Consider the following 13,480-nt stretch of genomic DNA (forward strand, 5'->3'; position numbering starts at 1 on the left):
AAAGACTGGGCAAGAGAAAGGCGAAGAAGCATGTGAGGTGAATGTGGAGAGAGAGAGAGAGAGTGAGAGAGAGAGAGAGAGAGAGAGAATGAGAGGACGAGTGGAGAGAGCATGAGAAGAGCATGTGCACAGTGAGTGAAGAGAGAATGTGAGGTGTGTATGGAGAGAGTGTATGTGTGAATGAAAGGAGAGTGCGTGTGGTGTGTATGAAGTGTATGTGAGATGCGTGTGAAGAGTGTGTGTGAGAGTGAGAGGGGAACGCACAGAGCTGTGTGGGAGTGTGGGAGTTCAAGAAAAGAAAAGAGCACAGGAGAAAAGTAGAGTGCGCAGGAGAATGCAGAGTGCATGCAGCCTCAAGCTGCGAGCGAATGAGCGAGAGAGAAAGAAAGCAGAGAGTGAGAGAGAAGAGAGAGAAACTTTAAGCCTTGAAAAATTACCTGTCAGCTTGTACCCCAAAAGTAGTCTGTGTATATTTATTGTGTGCCTACCAGATATCCTGCTTCCAGTTGAGAACTCCAATCCTGTGTCGAGGCTAGACCCCGACAGTCATGGCTCTAGAAGCTTCCAACAAGAGTGAATCCTCCAGGGAGTATCTAAGTATAAGTAAGCCCTGAGTACAGTCATTCTCAACATTAACTGCATACTACAATCACCTGAGATGGTGGTGCTAGCCATCCCGGATCATCTTGGACCTGGCATGCTGCTCTCTGAGGTCCTAGTGAATTACACTGGGATATTGCTTGCATTAGGAAATCCCAGGGCTATCCAGGTGTCTTGGTTAGGGTTTCATTGCTGTGAACAGACACCATGACCAAGACAACTCTTATAAGGGACAATAGTTAATTGGGGCTGACTTACAGGTTCAGAGGTTCAGTCCATTATTATCAAGGCAGGGGCATGGCAGCATCCAGGCAGACATGGTGCAGGAGGAGCTGAGAGTTCTACATCTTGTTCTGAAGGCAAACAAGAGAAGACTGATTGATTCTTCAGGCAGCTAGGAGAAGGGTGTCAAAGTCCTTCCCCACAGTGACACACTTCCTCCAATGAGGCCACATGTTCTAATATTGCCACACTCTGGGCCATGCATATTCAAACCACCACACCAAGTGATTCAGAGAGAATATAGAGTCACTGTCACAGATGTTAAGAGGTTTTACAGAGGGGCTGGAGAAGTGGCTCCAGGCTTAAGAGCATTTGTTTTCCACAGGATCCAGGCTTGATTGCCAGCACCTGCAAGGAGGTTCACAACCATCTGTAACTCCAGTTGCAGGGTATCTAAGGCCCTCTTCTGACTCTCTTGAACAGTAATTACATGTGGTACACATACATACACGCAGGCAAAACGCTCATATATAAAATAAATAAATCTAATACATTTTTAACTAAAGAGGGTTACAGGAGAAGATGGATTGTAGATGTAGGTTGGTTTCTAGGACGGAGACAGATCTTTCGATCTTTAGATTTTAAGTGCTGACATAGCTAAGGTGATGCTGTGCTCTGTGGGACTGATTGATGTGAAACTTGTAAAACAACTCAGTGGAATTCCTCGTTTGTTTCAAGTAAGACCGTGTCTTCATGGCAAACTGTCCTTGCTCTTCAATCAGCTCGAAGGCTACCTAGAAATGAGCCATTTCTTACCTTCCGTGACATAAGTAACTGTTGATTAAGTTGTCTTAGAGAAGTAGAAGATACATTATGCTCCTCAAAACTTATCTGAGAATTAGATTTTTCTGCAAAACTTTAGCTTTCATATTGGATCTAAGTTCCAGTTTTACATTAGGATGAGCAGGCTAATAATCAATAAAAGCAAATTAATTTATGAGCTGTTACCGGATTCAACCATGAGAGGTGGCAGATGACCCTAAAAATCACACAACTGTCTTTATAATTGGGGAATAAGCTAAAATATTTTCCCACATTTCTTTTTTTTTGTGTTATTAATGACTTTAAGGTTTTACTCCCTGCAGCTAAACAAGAAACAATTTAATGAGAATATAACAGAATTAGTAAAGAGGTACACATCATTTCAGAGTCAGTAGTTAAAACATTTGAATAAGTGGAGAAGTGGTTGGATGATGTCACCAGCTTCTCCTCTACCTCATGAGCTTAGAGGAAAGTGGCTTTCTGAAGAGATTTATGGAACAGCTTGTTCTGTAATCCAGAGAAGCATTTATTATTGTTGTTGTTGTTGTTATTATTATTATTATATTTTATTTACAATCCAGCCATTTTCCCCCTCCCAGTCTACCCTCCCACAGTTCCTCATCCCATTCTTCTCCTCTCTGTCTCTGAGAGAATGTTCCCCACCACCACCAGGCCTCATCCCTCCCTGTGGCCTCAAGTCTCTGGAGTATGAGGTGTATCTTCTCTCTCTAAGGCCAGACCAGACAGTCCTCTGCTTTATATGTGTCAGGAGCCTCTTATCAGCCTGTGCATGCTGCCTCGTTGATGACTCAGTGTCTGAGAGCTTCCAGGGGTCTGGGTTAGTTCAGACTGCTGGTCTTCCTTGGAGGTCACCATCCCCTTTAGCTTCTTCAATCCTTCCCCTAATTCAACCATAGGGGACCCTGACTTCAGTCCAATGGTTGGGTGTAAGTGTCTGCTTCTGTCTCAGTCTCAGAGGGCAGCCATGCTAGGCTTCTGTCTGTAGCACATCATAGCATCAGTAACAGTGTCAGGCCTTGGTATCTCCGCATGAGATAGATCTCAAGTTGGGTCAGTCACGGGACCACCTTTCCCTCAGTCTCTTCTCCATTTTTGTACCTGCAGTTCTTTTAGACAGGAACAATTCTGGGTCAAAATTTTTGACTGTCCCTCCATTTGAGGCCCTGTCTGTCTACTGGAGTTGAACTCTTTGAGTTCCTTCTCCCCACAGTTGGGCATTTCATCTAAGGTCACTCTCACTGAGTCCTGAGTCTCCCAGGTCTCTGGCACTTTCTAGATAATACCCCCACTCCCCCTACCCCAGGCTGCATATTTCCATTCATTCTGCTGCCCCTCTAGGCTTCTCTCCTGTCCTCCCCCATATCTGACCCCATTCTCCCTTTCCCCTTCCCCTCCCTTCTCCCATCCAGGTCCCTCCCTCCCTCTGCTTCCTGAGATTATTTTCTTCCCCTTTCTAAGTGGGAATGAAGCATCCTCACTTGGGCCTTTCTGCTTGTTAAACTTCTTAAATTCTGTGGGTTGAATCAATCGGGTAAATCCACAACCTACAGACTGGGAAAAAAAATCTTCACTAACCTCACATCCGATCAAGGGCTAGTATCCAAAATACATAAAGAATGCAAGAAGCTAACCTCCAAAAAACCAAATAATCCAATTTAAAAATGGGTTCGCAAAAGAGAATTCACAACAGAGGAATCACAATGGCAAAAAAGCACTTAAAGAAATGTTCAAAGTCCTTAGTCATTCAGGAAATGAAAATCAAAAAGTGACCCTGATATTCCACCCTATACCAATTTGGAAATCAATCTGACGGTTCCTCAGAAAATTGGAAATAGATCTAGCTACCTGAAGATCCTGCTATACCACTCTTGGGCATCCAAAAGATGTCCCACCATGCCACAGGGACATGAGCTCCACTAAGCTTTATTTGTAAGGTTCCACATGAGCCTTATTTGTAATAGCTAGAAGCTAGAAACAACCCAGATGTCCCTCAAATGAAGAATGGATACAGAAAATGTGATTGATTTACGCAATGAAATATTGTCCTGCTATTAAGAATGAGTACATCATGAGTTTCATAGACAAATGGACGAAACTAGAAAGTATCATCCTGAGTGAGGTAACCCAGACCCAAAAGGACATGCGTGATGTGTACACACTAATGAGTGAATATTAGCCAAAAAGTACAGAATACCTAGGATACAACCTAAACAATCATTTAATAAAATTTCATCCAATGTAAAGAAATATATAACTAAAATAAATATGTATGGGATATATTCAAGTGAAAATTTGTAGAAATATTAAAAAAGTTGGATAATTCCAAGAGAGAGATGTTTACTCCTGTTTGACCCTGGAAGTAATCCCCGGCCTGTGAGCCAACCTTTAAGATGATGCATCACAAAAGCATCATTCTCCAACAGTAAGAGAGATGTTCTCTGAGATAGGGCCTCCCTTTGCATCGCAGGCTGTTCTTGATCACATGATCCTCTTACCTCAGCTCTCTATGTGCTTCTAACCATTTCATCTAGGACTATGATTCATAGAAAGTTTACAGAGATAATGTCGAATACTTCCACACTGTGATGGTTATTCTTGGTTGTCAACTGGACTACGTCTGGAATTAACTAAAACTTAGGTGGCTGGGTACACATGTGATGGGTTTTTCCTTAATTAAATCATTTGAAGCAGGAAGACCTTCTTTTATCTTGATCTTCTGGGGGAGGAAAGGTTCACCTTATATCTGGACCACTTCTTCTTGTGGCAGACTATATAAAGGGTGTGGAAGAAGAAAGTGTCTGCTCTTTGCCTGGTTGCTTTCACTTTCACTGGCGAGTTTATTCCACCACTGGCATTAGAGCCACCCTCTTTGGGATTCTGGTGTATACTCAAGAACAACTGAGAAATGCAGCCTCATGGACCGACAACTACGGGATTCTTGGACTTTTCATTAGTAGACAGGCGCATTGGACTAGCTGGACCACAGCCTGTAAGCCACTTTAATAAATTCCCCCCTCTCTCTGTCTGTCTGTCTCTCTGTCTCTGTCTCCTCTGTCTCTCTCTCTCTCTCTCTCTCTCTCTCTCTCTCTCTCTGTGTGTGTGTGTGTGTGTGTGTGTGTGTGTGTATCGAGGGGTGTGTTTTATGTTTTTTTAAGTAAAAGCTCAAGTAGTACAGGCTAGCTTCAAACTAGTTTATCAGCTAGGATAGCCTTGAACTCTTGATCTGGCTTTTGTCTTCCAAGTGCTGTAATGGCAGGAGTGTGACCTCATGCCCTGTTGACTCTGCTGCATTTTTCAAAGCAAATATACCTATTATATATTTAGAAAAATGATAACAAGGTAGAGAAAGTCCTTATAACCAACATGTCAACTGCCGTGGGCCAACTTAGTTTTCTACAAACCATGAATTAGGCATGCATCTCTAAGACTTGCAGATTGTGATAGATTGTAGGACTCTGTCTTAGTTAGGGTACCTACTGCTGCAATGAAATACCGTGACCAAATGTAAGTTGTGGATGAAAGGGTTTATTTGGCTTACATTTCCGTTATCACTTCTGTTCATTATAGAAGGAAGTCAGGACAGAAACTCAAACTCCTGGAGGCAGGAGCTGATGCAGAGGCCATGGAGGAGTGCTGCTTACTGGCTCGCTCCTCATTTCTTGCTCAGATTTTTTTCTTATAGAAGCAAGGGCCACCACGATGTGGTGGGCCTTCCTCCATCAATCACTAATTAAGAAAATGCCCTACAGGCTGCTCTCATGAAGGCATCTTTACAATAGAAGTTCCCTTTTCTCAGATGACTTCAGCTTGTGTGAAGTTGACATAAAACTAGCCAGCAAAAAGTCTATTGAAATATTCCCACCCTTGGCTATCCTCACTATCTCAAGGCAAATGCACTGGTAGGTCAAGCCTATTCCTAAAATAAATGAAAGCAAATGAAAATTCCAGTTTTTAACATAGGTGGGAATGTATCCACCTACAGAGATAGCAAATGGAAGGATGCTTTCAGTCCAAGGAATCTGTGTATTGCTTAGTGAGTAAAGGAAGAAACCGCGTAAGAGGGAGAAATGTGCGTAAGAGGGAGAAATGTGCGTGACTGGAAACAACCACCACTCGGTACAAACTTTATCCTGTTTGAACAGTTCTGTGGTCGCCTCCATTTTCTTTGATGTCCATTTCATTTTATACAGTCAGTGCAATTGGATACATTGTATCTGGAGTGTAACAGTCAAGCCTTTCATAGTAGATCCAGTACTGAACAGGCCCTCAGCAATGGCCCAGACAAGCATCATGTTTGCTCTGCATTCATGGGGGAGGGGAGGTCACACATTCATTGTCTAACTTGATCGTTGCAATACTTTCATACATCTACGGCTTGGAAAGAAAGAAATGAAAGGCCAGATTGTTGTGGGATTTGAAATCTGGAGCCATCTGTGATCGTTTGTATAGGCTTGACCCAGGGAGTGACACTGTTGGGAGGTGTGGCCTTATTGAAGTAGGTATGGCCTTGTGGGTATGGGCTCTAATATCCTTATCTTAGCTGCCTGGAAGCCAGTATTCTGCTAGCAGCCTTTAGATGAAGATGTAGAACTCTCAGCTCCTCCTGCATCATGCCTGTCTGGATGCTGCCATGTTCTTGCCTTGATGATAATGGACTGAACCTCTGAACCTGTAAGCCAGCCCCAGTTAAATGTTATTATTTATAAGACTTGCCTTGGTCATGATGCCTGTTCACAGCAGTAAAACCCTAACTAAGACAGCTTCCATGTGGTCTTCAGTCTCATTTTATAGATGTAAAGATAGATACCTGCAGATGTGAGAAGCCAGGACTCGGCTCCTTAGCAGTAGAGTATCATGGGAAATAACCTCTGGTCCTCTAGTTTCTCAGGCTTTGGGTTCTTTGGAGAAATCCTGAAGCAAAGGCTAGCACTGTTTCAGATACCTTGTGTGTCTCAATTATGTAAAAATATTCATTATAAGTGATACAACTGAAATATAGGTTATACTGCATACCCAATTTCATAACATAGCTGGGTTAGCCAGCTATCCATTTTATTAGTAAAATATTAGTGTTCTTGGAGTGTACATAGTAGAGGAAGCTAGCCCATATTTTTTTTTTTTAAAAAAAGATGAGGGTTGGAGCGATGGCTCAGTTGGTCAGAGCACTCACTGTGCAAGCATGAGAAGCTGAGTTCAGATCCTAGGACCCACAGAACAAGTCAGTTGTGGTCTCACACATACCTGTAATCCCAGCCTTAGGTAGGGCAGATGCAGGTGAATGGAAAATGTGAGTGACAAGGTCAGAGAGACCCTGACTAGAACAAGACAGAGAATGAGAGAGGACACTCAAAACCCTCACTGGCTTGCACATACATGTACACATATATCAAAACACCACACATGCATGAATGCATATGCATACTATAAAAGGAAAAAAAAGTTTTAGGTTTCAGTCCATGGCCTGTTGGCCTGATTGATTTGCAGTATGTGAAGAGGCAGCAAAGCATTCTGGGAGTATGCATGTAGAGGAAGCTTCTCCCCTCAGGACAGCAGGAAAGAAAAAGAAGGGGAGGAAGAGCTTAGGTCCCAGTATCTCCTTCATTGGTATGTCCCCTGAGGCCTAGCTTTCTTAGATGAGTACTATCTTAGTCATTGTTCTACGGCTGTGAAGAGACACTATGACCAAGGCAACTCATATAAAAGAAAGCATTTAACTGGGGGTTTGCTTACAGTTTAAGAGGATTAGTTCATGTTCTTCATGATGGAAAGTTGATAGACGTGAAACTCGAACAGTAGCTGAGAGCTTAACATCCTGATCCACAGGCTGCAGGGAGAGAGAACACTGGGCCTGGTCTGCGCTTCTGAAACCTCAGAGCCCACCCTCATAACCACTTCCTCCAGCAAGGCCATACCTTCTAATCCTTCCCAAACAGTTCCACTGAGAACCAAGCATTCAAACAGGAGACTATGGGGAGGGCATTCTCATTCAAACCACCACGAGGCCCCCACTTCCTAAAGGATTTCGTATCCCTCAAAAGTCTCACAGGCTGGGGATCAAGTTTTCAACACATGGAAATTTGAGTATTATTTATCCAAACTGTAGTACTTACTACATGGCAGGCTAAGGATCTGAGCCCAGATCACCTAACTCTAGCACCTCAACTACTAAGTCAAACACTCTAACTCAAATGTGGAGTTCTGCACTTCTCATTTCAGCTTCTGACTCAGGAACGGGACACACCATGATCACTGTTTTCAGCACTCGAATAGCCAGGGTAGTCCATGTACTTATCTCAGAGTTTGCTGGGTCTTCTGCTGAACTTCACTTCCCACTGGTTTCTCCACCTTGGCCTTTCCAGGGCAAGCTCTGCTTTAATCCAGTCACTTACTCCACAAATGCATGGTGATGACCTGCTACACATGAGAGACCGGCATGCTGCCATGAATCAGACAGGTATAATCCTTGTACTCAAGGAGATTTTAATTTAGGCCTGGTGTGGACTGGGGAATTGGGATGGTAAAGGAGATGTTTTCTCACAAGAACATGGGGATTTTGAAAAAAGATGTAGCAAATTGATTTCATGTCTGGTACTGAAATCACTCATGAGATCATAGGCCCTGGGAGGGAAGCTACTTGTGAGGTTTTAGTAAATGGTTGTCAAACCGACTTTGAAATACTTATGTATGTATCTATAGATTTGTGCCACTCTAAGCCTTGGTCAGAGGAGCTGCTCTTTACAGTGGGCAATAGTTAGTGCAGAAGCCCATAATATGTCGAAATGATGCTAACAAGTGATTTGTGAATACAGGTGATCTATATCAATGCCCTGTCCCATGCATAGCTCAGGGAGCATCATGGGAGAACATGTAGAAAAAAAATCTAAGAGCCAAAGAATGGGGAGGGGACACCCAAGGCTCCACCTCTGTACTGGCTGGCTTTGTGTGTCAACTTGTCGAAAGCTGGAGTTATCACAGAGAAAGGAGCCTCCCTTGAGGAAATGCCTCCATAAGATCCAGTTGTAAGGCATTTTTTCAATTAGTGATCAAGGGTGGGTGGACTCATTGTAGGTGGTGCCATCCCTGGGCAGGCAGTCCTGGGTTCTATAAGAAAGCAAGCTGAGCAAACCAGGAGAAGAAAGCCAGTAACATCATTCCATGCCCTCTGCATCAGCTCCTGTATCCTGACCTGCTTGAGTTCCAGTCCTGACTTCCTTTGGTGATGAAGAGCAATGTGGAAGTGTAAGCTGAATAAACCCTTTCCTCCCCAGTTTGCTTCTTGGTCATGATGCTTTGTGCAGGAATATAAACCCCAAGTAAGACAACCTCTAACAGAGAAGCTATTGGCAGGTGATTCTGCTGGTGGGGCCTCATGTTGATGGGGAGACATGGCCACTGGCAGGTTGCTCATGCTCTAAAAAAATGACCCCACATTGTGTGCATATGGATAGCACTAGCTGGACCCAAGGCTAATATTAATTAAAAGTAAAGAAGACATGAGGTAGCTTGGGGGGGGGGCTCAGGGAGAGTTTGAGTGAGGTAGTCAAGAGGGTGCACTTATTAAATACACTGTGTACATGAATTATAAAGAACAAATTAAAGTATTTTTTAAAAAGATATAGAGATTGGGGATGATATGAAATAGCTTCTATTATGTCAATGAGAATACACTTAAATGCTTGGCAGGGCCCCAGTGACATGACACCTTAGAGAAGAATTAATGTAGAGACTTTGGAAGTTGCATGTATAGTAGCAATGACTAATATATGACCTAACACATTGTAATTGTTTTCATTTTATGAATTAGTGTCTTTATGTGCATCACGTGCATGCAGTGCCCACAGAGGCCTGAAGAGGTCAGGCCCCTGGAACTGGAGTTACAGACAGCTGTGGCCCACCTTGTGGGTGCTGACAACTGAAACTGGTCTTACTGCAAGAGCAGAAGGTGTATCACTCTGTAGACCAGGCTGGCCTCGAACTCAGAAATTCGCCTGTCTCTGCCTCCCAAGTCCTGGGATTAAAGGCGTGCACCACCACCGCCCGGTTGAACATTTGTATTTTCAAAGTAGTGTTTGTTCGCCAATGTTCACTTTACATTTCTCAAAGGAAAAGGACTTTCTCCTGTCTATATTTGGGTGGAAGAAAATTACACTGTTTGAAATGAATGGCAAGGGAACTAGAGAGATAGCTCAGCAGTTAAGAGCACTGACAGCTCTTCCAGGGGTCCTGAGTTCAATTCTCAGCAACCACATGGTGGCTCACAACCATCTGTAATAGGATCTGATGCCCTCTTCTGGTGTGTCTGAAGACAGCTACAGTACTCAAATATATAAAATAAATAAATCAAAGAAGGAGGAGGAAGAGGAAGAGGAAGAAGGGGAGGAAGAAGAGGAGGAGGAGGAGGAGGAGGAGGAGGAGGAGGAGGAGGAGGAGATGCATGACAAGATTCTGTCCTGGCCCTTATCAAGCTTCTGTACCCTGGTGCACAAAAAATTTTCAAATGTCCCTCAGCACAAGAATTGGAAACATTTTTCATGTACTTTACAGCAACTTAGCTGAAACTATGGAGATTTAAGCCAGAAAAAATTCTTCTGCTTTAATCATGTAGCAAGTGGGAAGCTTGTGTATTCTCCATAATGGCATAAAATCTACAAAGGAAGAGCCTCATACCATATATATTTCATTACTCATGACCCAATATAACTTTGAGAAGCTAGTTAGACAAGAAAAAGAAACAATTTAGTGTTCTACATAGCAACTTTATTTATACCAACATAGAAATTCTCTGACCTGGTCCCATTATGCCAACATTTCTTTATTTCTACACACTTACAGGGAGCTGACCAATCTGAGGCCATGGCAGGCAATCTCCACTCCAGCCTTGGTGACTCCACAGAGCACCTATTGGTGGCTGGGTTGTCATTTGCATGAATGACATAAAGCCTTGTTGTCACAAAGCTGAAACATCTAATTTAGCTATTATTTTTCTCCCCACACAAGTTGACAACTGTTTCTAGGAAGAGACTAGTTGTTTCCACTTGTAACAGCCCATTGTAGGATGCCTATGCATCTTCTGCTGTCAGCTTCAAAAACCTGGTCAGAAACCCTTTCCCTCTCCCCACAAGCAAACCATTGCTTCCTGTGAAAGTCCTCATTTTTATTGTGGAGGTGTTAAATGAGACCTAGACTCACAGAATGAGTCTAGACTGGACTGGACTGGACTGGACTGGACTGGACTGGACTGAACACTAACCAAATGTTTTCAACATCATGCACAACAGCTGCCAGGCTGAACCCAGCCCCAAATTATCGAAAGTGCTTCCTGCATCCCTAGACTTGCCATTGCTTCATTTTTAGACTTGGAAGAAAAGTGATGCCTTAAGCAGCTCATTGTAGACACATCCATTGCATTTTTTTGGCCAGGTAATCAACATGTATATATATATTACATACAATTCCCTACATGTGAAAAACATCATCAGATCTGGGGTAGTGAGATTTTAGAAGTAGATAAAAATGAAGAGTTCAGACCTTGTCCAGCATGACCCGGGCAGTGAGTGACTGTGCAGATTAACCCCTTCTGTCCCATGGACACTGGAAGACAAATAGAGATACTGTGTTTGCAATGAATCCAAAGGTCTCATTGTTAGAATGAACCATCTAGAATACCCCAAAACCCATGATTCTGCCAAAGAACTAAGCTAGGTGAGCCGGCTTAGCTATCTAGCCCTGTGTTACTCTATATTCTGCCTTTCCTTTCTTCTCTCTTTTTCTGTGACCACATGTCATTTAATACACAACCATTTCATCTTCTGTCCTTCCTCATTTTGTCTTTCTCTAAGAAGCCTGTAGCACCTTAGATTTCTTCTAGTCCTTTAACCAGTTTCATTTGATAAAGATGCCCTTTTGTCTAATGCTGCTTTTTCTCTCAGACAATAAAAATCACGAGCCTCAAAATTTTATTAACCCAAATTTGAACCTCGGTCACTTTTTTCCAACTGTGTGACCTCAGGCATATTGAAAAATGTCTCCCAAGCTAAAAAGTAGATAACTTACAACTCCTGTGAGTTTCTTAGTGTCAGGTTTCTGTCTGTGCAATGTCTGGCATAGTGGAAGACCATTCAGATCCAAGCTCCATTCCTTTGAACAGATCCATACTCTGTATACATTTAACTACTTACTCATTTTGTGTTACTCATTTACTGCAGTCATGATCCAGGGACAGCAAGGGAAAGATGCTGTAAAATGAGTTCAGTACCTATTTTAGTTACTCTTTGATTGTGCTGAAACACCACAACCAAAGCTTATAAAAGAAAGCAGTTATTTGGGGCTTATTATCCCAGATGGATAAGTTCATTCTCCATTGGCAGTTGTCTTAGATAAGGTTTTACCACTACGAACAGACACCATAACTAAGGCAATTCTTATAGGGACAACATTTAATTGGGGCTGGCTTACAGGTTCAGAGGTTCATTCCAGTATCATCAAGGTGGGAGCATATTAGTGTCCAGGCAGGCATGGTGCAGGCCAAGCTGAAAGCTCAACATTTTCATCTGAAGGCTGTGAGTGGAAGACTGACTTCCAGGCAGCTAGGATGAAGATCTTAAGCCCACACCCAGAGTGACACACCTACTCCAATAAGGCCACACCTCCTAATAGTGCCACTCCCTGAGCAGAGCATATACAAACCAGCACAGCAGTGAAGTACGGAAACAGGCAGACAAGGCAGCTGGAGCAACAGCTGAGAGTTTGCATCTTGACCTGAAAATAGGAAGTAGAGAGAGAAACTTGAGAACAGTACGAGTGCTTTGAAATCTCCAAGCCCAACCCCAAGGATTCACTTCCTCTAGCAAGGCCACACCTCTGCAATCTAACCAAGCAGTGCGACCAACTAGGACCAAGCATTCAAATGCCTGAGTGAGACATCTCATTCAAACCACCATGCTGCTTATCATCTGGGTCACTCCAACAAATTTAAAGCGTAAAGTCTCAGTAACACATTCATGCAATAGGGTATTCCCTCAGAAAGTTGGGAGTATATTCTTTTAGTCAGTTCAATGTTGCAAAACTCACAGGAAGGGATGCAGAGGACTAAATGTATTAGTTAGTATGCCATTGTCCAGGCTTTAAACACACACCAACTGAGTTCCTATTGTGTCTGATTTTCTGGATCCTGCTTATTTTTTAGAGAGAACAATTGGAAGCGACCATGGGTGGTTTTGAATTTGCCTTTCTTCCCAGTTGATCAGGAAAAAGGCAAGACAGGCTTCAAATAAAAAAAAAAAAAACAACTAGGAATCAATAGAATTTCAGTATCAACCCCAAATTAAGGAATACCAACACCGTTGAGTATGGTGGCTTAGGGTTATTTCCATCAGTCTTCGGAGGTTGGGAATCCCTTCTCTGTCCGTGGTCTCAGCTCAGAAATGTGGACACTCTTAGGAAGATGACAAGGGGATGTTCCTGTTAATTTGGACTCTAATTTTAATCTTGAGTGTCAAATCTGAAAGATTCAACAGGCCTTCCAGTTTCTGCTCCTCTTATGTAGATGACACGGAGGTCTGAGGGAGTAAGAGGGTGACAGCCAAGATGGTACATCCAGTTAGAGGCTGAGATTACTGGTCTGGCTATGGGCAGAGAAGTCACACAGTGGTCCATCAATGTTCCTTGAGCAGGCTGTCAGGATGCAACTGTTCATCTTTTAAAACAAGGTTTGAATCTACTTTCAGAATCCACATGGCAAACCAAATATCTCAATAATTACAGAGTCGTAGAGATGCCTTTATGTATGGAATGTCCCCTGTCCCCCCCCCCCCCC

The 13,480-nt window shown here is 43.0% G+C and overlaps 1 long non-coding RNA gene across 2 annotated transcripts in view; it reads left to right on the plus strand.

Annotated features, from left to right (window-relative positions):
* The window catches only part of LOC114616767, a 39,673-nt gene that overhangs the window by 13,891 nt on the left and 12,302 nt on the right, over positions 1-13,480 (plus strand). The window contains exon 4 of one of the 2 annotated variants that reach the window (XR_003710685.1): positions 8,025-8,119. The exons of the other annotated variant lie outside the window; for it this stretch is intronic. This is a non-coding gene — a long non-coding RNA (uncharacterized LOC114616767). Of the gene's footprint in view, positions 1-8,024; positions 8,120-13,480 lie in introns of those variants that run through there. 2 annotated transcript variants of the gene reach the window in all.

This window comes from Grammomys surdaster, unplaced genomic scaffold (assembly GCF_004785775.1).
Source record: "Grammomys surdaster isolate TR1022 unplaced genomic scaffold, NIH_TR_1.0 132, whole genome shotgun sequence".
Lineage (NCBI taxonomy): Eukaryota > Metazoa > Chordata > Mammalia > Rodentia > Muridae > Grammomys > Grammomys surdaster.